Consider the following 8017-nt stretch of genomic DNA (forward strand, 5'->3'; position numbering starts at 1 on the left):
CAGACATTTTTTATTTAGAACCACCGATTTCACCTCATCGGTTAAATTGCATCCATTATAATATGAATTTAGGACAACATCTAGAATAACTTTTACAAATGAATTGAAGGATGTCACACTCCAGGATTTTTGTTCAAAAGAACCACTTTTCACAAAGAGCTCACCATAGCTGCCTTATTTTGAAATGTAGTAGTAAAATTGATTTCACACATAAAAGTCATAATAATCTGTGCCATGCTACATGAATACCAGCACAATTTAAGTAGTTTTGAAGAAACTTTATACTCACAGAATTATCTGCCACAAAACATAAAAGTACAATATAAGTAAATGCAGACACAGTTTAATACAAAAGTCTGTTTAATTGCCAATAATGCATAAAATACTTTGTATAATCTTGATATACAAGCTAATTAAAAGAAAACCTTGCATAGGCATTTTCTAACTTAATTTTCTGACAATGAAGCGGGTTTATGGGTTATGCATATACAGGCTATATAGATCCTTATATTCACTAAATCTGGGCTTCCTTTATGGAAGGCATGCAGGCTTTCTAAGATGGCTGCATATTCTTTCGTTGCTTTAATATTTAAATGGCCTGCTGGAGAACTCGCCTGGTCACCCTGAGACAAGCCCCTGGCTTCGTGGTGCTTTGCTAATGAGGGCGGTTAGCATTCTCTGTCCTGGATGGTCCGCAACCACCCCAGCCTGTGGACACAATAGATGAAATATCTAAACATTCCCAGATTAATTAATTTTGGTATATCCGGGAAAGAGACTCCTGTTGCTTTTTCATCCTTTAAGTGAAACGTATAATACAAAATAACAGAAATGTACCTGAAAGGTTATCTGACTCTTTCACAGTTACAATCAAAGCTACGAAGCTGAGCCATATTAGAGTGTTTGCCAAGCTGTAGCACACGTCAGCTAGAAAAGGTCAAGACTTTGTTTTAAAAGCAAACTTATGCAACTAGCAGAGCTCTGGATATTTAGTGCGTAAATTTCAGTTCCATCATTAGCATAAAGGTCATTATTTTCAATGACACATTAAATAATCTGAAAAATCATGACAACATCTGGACAAAGCACAACAGTAAAGAAGCACAGAAGTTAACTCAACAGATGTTGTCAAACTTCCCCAACGGGGACAACAACTGAACAGCTGCTAAACACCACAAAAATACAGCATGACCATCAGTGGTGGTTTTAGCTGAAATGCCACCCTAGGTCAGCCTCCCCCCCCCCCCCCCCATCCGAGGCAAAGTGAAACTGGCCGGCAAGTCAATGCCCTGTTAGAAATCTGCACACTGGGCAGCTGCCTAGGCTGTGGGCCCTGATTACCATAGATGTGAGTCAGCACCTCTGTGATCCTGCATCAACAAAAACTGTACAGCAGGAGCTTCACAGAACTGCAATTTATGGCAGGGCTGCTATCGAGAAGCTCTACATATCCAAGACCAATGGGCACAGACTAGGTATAAGAAGCACAGAATGGATTAACATTTACATCTGGGTGGATTTACAAGTCAGGAGATCCAAGGCATGGTCTGTTAGCAGCTGTTAGACATGTTGGGGAATCCATACTGGTATGGGCAACCATAAACTTATACCCAAGAATGCGGTTTTTGGGCTTATTCTCACATAATCAGTACCGACCGTAAGCTTGTGGGATGATAATTATGCATGGTTATATAATGGCCAAGGAATATGAAGTCATTTTACAGGATGAGATGTACTCCATGGACCAAACATTGCTCCCTCATGATGTTAAATATATTCTGAGATAATAATTCCCTCATACTAACAGCAAAAAAAAAGTTTATGAGCGATTTCTTCAATGCCACGATGAAGGCGACTGCCTTCCTTGGCCTCCTTAGAAGTTCTGGAGCTCTGAGTTCATGCTGTATTTTCAATCTCCTTTATCCCTCAAAGACCTGGAGGCTTTTCCTCGTGTAAAATGATCCTATATCCCACTTCCTGCAGTTCAGCGCTTGTTTGACAACATCTCTAGAAGGAATTAGGCTGTTCTGAAGGCTAAGGGTGGCCCTACTCCTGATGTCCTTCACATTAATATATCATTAGGTATTTTCATTCATTTGTCCACCCCAGGAAGTCCATAGAGAGTAGATGAACCTCTAATGCACTCACTCAATTAAATAACACCAGCACCTGTACCTGGCAAAATACCATTGTAGTTAACTTATTAGCTATGGTTAATAATATAAATCTAAGGAACAATGGACTTCGGGAGATTAACTACAGTTATTTGCGAATCTGATCTAATAATTGGTTAATAAACGTGGAATTACTTGCTATAACAACATGGGATAAACCACACAAAAAGTAACTATTACGCTCATCTAACACACTGTAACCAACGAATGCAGAGCCAAACATCAGCGTGTTCAATAATTTTGTGTTGATTATAGGGGCATTAACAAAAACGCTGAAACGCAATGGCAATACTAGATAATTCAGCACAAACTGAACTCATGAATTGCAGAATCCAGGGGTTTCACCCCAGCCTCGGGCATCTTCTCCAGGCACCACTGGGTTCTCCGTCGATCCTGCAGGGCTCCCTTTCAAGTCAAAGTATTAGAAGTCGATAAAATATTCTTTTGTGCTGGTCCTGCCATCCATCTCTACGTGAGGGGGTTACGAGTAGGCTGTGTGAGGCTTTCAGTGAGACTGTGCTAACACACCGTGATGAAAGGTTAGGCAGTAGAACCGCAGTCCTCTGGTCCAGTTATGACAAGGCTTCAAACCCCAACAAAGGCACATGTGCAAAAATCCAGCTGCTCTATTGTCGGCTGAAGAGAAGGCTTTGTTCCGTACGGGACATTTCAAAGGCGAGGGATCTGAATGGAGAACCAGGCTTCTGTAAGAATGCAGTGAATGAATAAAGATCTATTAATAGTAGCTATAACAATGCTGACTTTAGTAATTGTCACATGAGTTGCTGATGCAGCCCTTCATCTATAACCTCTGGTTTTAAAAGTTCATCATTCAGCTTTTTCATCTGTTAGCTCGGGTGTAAGAACGAAAAACAGTTCAATATATATATATGATCTCAGACTTTTTGTGCTGTAAAGTGATGTGTTGATATACTGGTTTTGGACAGTCCATTTGTCAATAGTGTCCATGGAAATGTCCATTATCGCCTGTTTATACAGCCGCAGGCCTGCTCGGCACCTCCGGCTGAAAGAGACAGCTTCGCAAAACATCAGCCAGCAGGCCTGCATGGAAACCAGACTTTCCAGCACACCTCACAACAACAGGTGTTAGAAAATTCTGGAGGCTTGCCAGGATTAAAAAGGAACAAATGGTCAGTAATTGTTGCACTCGCATAATGAAATCTTAACACTGTTACCACAAAAATATATAGAATAGGCTGAATGGAACTGTAGTGTAAGATGCTTCAAGGTGCACAAGGCAGGCCTTTAACAGAAGGTGTATTTTAGAAGGATTTTATTCACATCACTGTTTCTTGAGAAATAAATGATATAATTCACATTTAAGAAATGAGCACGTTTTGTGAGTTTTTTAAGCTTATATGGTACTTTCAAAATGATAATTTAATTGCTTTGATGGCAAAACAGATGCACCGAAGACCTCTTTGGAGTTGAGGGTAAATGAGACTGTAGCAGCAGCCTGTCTGACACGCCGAGGTCCTCTGTTCTTTGTAGCCGAGGCAGATAAATGCAGTATTGTAAGGCTCTGGAGCAGGTCCCAGGAGTGTAAGACCCGGGATGTCGGGGGAGGAAGGGGGGGAGGGGCATTTGACTGGGACCCAGTCTCCCTAGCCAAGCTGCGGAAATGCTGTGCGATGAAGGGAGTGATTTAATTAAAGAATGACTCCATCTTCTGGCTTTAATGATGTCATCCACTGATCCCCATTTCCCACAAAGCTGACTTTCAAAAACACGTACCATCATTCTCTGTTCCCTCATTGTTTTGGGCCATTGAACATGGCTAACATGCTGAAATCACCAGAGCGCACCTTCGTTTCTGGTTGAGGTCTAGATTGGGAAAAAAATAGGCATTCTTTAGTATCAAGAGGATCTTTCAGAGCAGGGTTCTTCAACTCTGGACCTCGATTCCAAATCCAGGCCGTGTTTTCAGTTCTCCCAGGTAGTTGTTTAATAATTACTGATTCTGATTGGTCAGAGGCTTCACACCTGACTGACAGGTAAAGGAAGGCTGGAAAACCAGCAGTTGAATAACCCTGTTTTAGAGCATTACCCTCTCTGCTGGATGGATGATATAGCATGTGACCAGAGAAGCAGGAAGTAATAATTAGATTACATTACTCCTGGTGGAATCTGAGGAAGGCTATGCAGGTGCCCTAGTTCTAGAATGATGGCGCAGTGTCTAAGGCCAGAGACATAGACCCTCAATACCATTTATGGATCTCTTATTGTTTTTCACAAGGCACTTTCTTCTCTCAGAGTAATCATTGCTTCGAGATTATATTTACATTTACTGATTTAGCAGATGCTTCTGTTAAGGCAAATAAAACATCACAAGCATACAGCTGTCAAGGAGTCAGCTATGGTACAATTCTCCTAATCCAGTGGTTCCCAAACTGGGGGGCACAGAGGTATTGCGGAGGGGCGCACCAATGGGATAGCTTCAGTGGCATGTGCCACCCTAAAATAATCTCTTCACAGACTGGACGATTAAACAAATAAAGCAGCACAACATTACAGTAACTAACAATAAATAAACCACTAACTTACGTGTACTATTAGAGCATTTATGTCATTTATTTAAACTTTATTTTGCCAGGTAAATTAACTGAAAACCAGTTCTCACTGCTTTACGTGATATTCGGGAGATTTTTTTTTTTTTTACATAAAAAAATACATAAATACATAAATACATAAAACAGACAATGTACAATCATTTCAAATACCAGACATACAGAATACAATATATAATAAACAAACAAAGTAATTCGTATGATATCATAGCTTTTTTGTTTTTAATATAACTTAAAGTGGTGCTGTATTGTTTAAACTCCTTAATAAAAAGAAAAAAATTTGGCTTAGCACTAGACCATTTTCTTTTATGGATATGGAATTTTCCAAGTATTAGAAAGAGCTGTGTTATAAAACATACATTTCTGTTCAAAGTATCCCTTGTAAAATAAAGCATTACATCATATAAATCTATTTTAATCAACATATCAAAAGCTCTCGTCAAGAAATTAGATATGTCTATCCAATATTCGGGAGAAATAGCATCAGAACTTCCTGGGATACAAACGTCATACAAACGTCACGTTCTTCAGCCAATAAGGGCAAAGTTGTGTCGTCACGGACGCTGTTCCAGTTTGTTCAGCCGGCTGAGAGGTGCTGTATGATCTGTCTTAAGTCGTCTTGCTCTTGCAAGGTTTTTGTACCATGTGACATAGTGACACGTGACGACGTTTTGCAGCGCCGGACAAAAAAATCTAACCATATCATGAAAAACGAGGTTTAAAATTTTCGACATGAAGTGCAGGGAGACTATCAATTAATGGGTATGATTTAGGCTGAAACCTGCAGTCATCATTAAAAACAAAATGCGGTAATCATAAGACAAACTTTAATTTGTGTACGCCAATGAATATTAACAGGAATGTTAAATCTGCATTTGCATAATTTTAAACTTATGCTGGACTTTTATTTTTAATTGATTGCTTTTTTCTCTCCCACAGTGGTGAAATTGCACCATTTGTATTTTGTAATTGCATTTGTTTCGCTCAATTAGAAAAGGGAGTTGTATTTCAAATAAAGTTTGAATCTGAACCTGTGTAGTTTGAATGGGGGGGGGGGGCTCAATAATGTTCCTATCTAGAAAAGGGGGGCCCTGCAGAGAAAGTTTGGGAACCACTGTCCAAGTCTGAGCTTCTGATGAGTGACTTGTAATAAATGAGAGTTAGCACTAGAGCCAGAATAGCACAAAACATCACAAAACATTAAGAACCTAGAAGACCTATTGGAATCAAACCCACACGTGGGCTAGGTTCTAGGTAGAAATTAAATAAACATGTTTGATTTTAAACTGGGAGAAGAACCATCACATCACTGGCATCTAATGTTGTTTAACCACAATATCTCCTCTTTCAGAAAATGCTGTGGCTGTTGAGCTGTCCTTTTTCTCACAGCCTCTTCTGTGCTTATCGCTTTCCTGATTTACCAAAACAGTAGCATGTGGCGTGCTCCACTAACTGAATTTAATAAGCATAAGGATAAGCCGAATTTATACAGATTACTAATCTCTATATGCATCTCATTAATATTTTAGTTGCAATACTAATCTGCTTACCAAATTGTGGGCGTAAGTAAATGTCTGTATAGTACCGAATAACTGGTGTCCAGACAAATGTTCACGCCCGTCATCTAAAGCCCTGGTGATTATTGCGCATGTGCCAAATAATTGTAATTATATGGTGATGCGATATAGTACAATCCTAATACTCGGTCACTCTGGGTCAGAGAATTTGGGGCTTGCATATGTATCTGCGATGCGCACACATACATTATACAAGTACATGTCATCATAGAAGAGACATTAGGTAAAATGCTAACGTCCCTGCGTGTGCTTCAGTTTCACCAGACAAGCCCATTAATGGTAAACTAGTCACCTCTGCAGCTTGTACAGTAGGACATCTCCATGGAGAAAGGGCCGAGGGCTGATTCAGAGCGTTCATGATGTTCCTGCTGCTTCTAGACCACCTAAATTATATCATTCCTTACAAAAATACCAACCATACAGAGGCCTTCTGAACTTCACACTACTGTACTATTGCTGTCAAAACCATTGCAGATTCTGCCCAAATACACTGGGCAGGTATGAGCCCTATACAGTTTGACCACATATGTCCATTTATTCAATTTATCAAGTAAACGTCAGAGAAGTACTTTTTTAGCAAGATGGTTTTTTTATGCAAAGGGTTTTACTATTTTTTCCATTGTTGTTTGCTGTTCAATCTACACAATTTCCTCTTGCACAAAGCAGTTTATTAACATCATGGATCTATACACCTTAATCCCCTCCTGTATTTCACAAAAATCTCTCTTGCCAATGGGTAAGAGGACTTGGCAGAAATGCATCATAGGAAGTGTGAGTCTTTGGCCACAAAAATGCATTACTCTGCAGGAAAAGACAAGTCAGATTTCGAGCTGGATTTGGCCATGGCCTGCAGGAGGACCATTTGGAGAAACGACAGCTACCCAGATTGATAATTTGGCATAAAATAGAAACGTTTTGCTCTGGTGATGAGTGGATGTGCTTGGTGGATGCCGAGCGGATCCCAGCTGTGTTTGCAATCTGCTCCCCCCTGTTTACCAGGCTGGGCTCTGGTAACTGTGAATTCCCATTAGGACGTAATGACACATCTGAGAAAGCGCAATGAGAGAGGGGGTGTCGGTTTTCACAGGGATCTCATAGGGGCTCAGGTCGCAAATAAAGCACTTTGTACATCATGGCCTCGTTGCTGCTTCCCACACATGGCTGCCCAGGCTGCTGTGCGCTGAGAAAGTGCTTGTGCTGCATCACCTGAGAATCGATGGGAAAAGACCCTGCTGCCGGATCCCACCGGCACACTGGGGTCGGGCTCCCTGGGAGCACTTGAAATTCCCCACCTTCTCACACATTTCCAATAGCGCTGTTTGCTTTCTCATACCGGCTACATGGGATTAGAAGCTGTGTACCATCAGGGAAGCTCACAAAATTCAATTTTACATTAATACAGTGTCATACTTATAATACCTTATATAGGTTATACATATGTTATTTAAAGATTTGTTTTAGGTAATGAACTAATGAATAAAGTACCATTACAAAGTAACAAAAGTTTTATGTGTACATGTACTTAGATGCATACAGATGCATAAATACTGATTTGTGTATTAATGTCGTATATAAGCCTTTCGTGTAGCAATTTTACAAACATAAATGTGCATTAAAAGTGTCATTTAAACAGTATCATTTAAAATCTTTAGTGTGGTCTCTAAAAATGTAAAAATCA

The sequence above is a fragment of the Paramormyrops kingsleyae genome, chromosome 5, assembly GCF_048594095.1.
Source record: "Paramormyrops kingsleyae isolate MSU_618 chromosome 5, PKINGS_0.4, whole genome shotgun sequence".
NCBI lineage: Eukaryota > Metazoa > Chordata > Actinopteri > Osteoglossiformes > Mormyridae > Paramormyrops > Paramormyrops kingsleyae.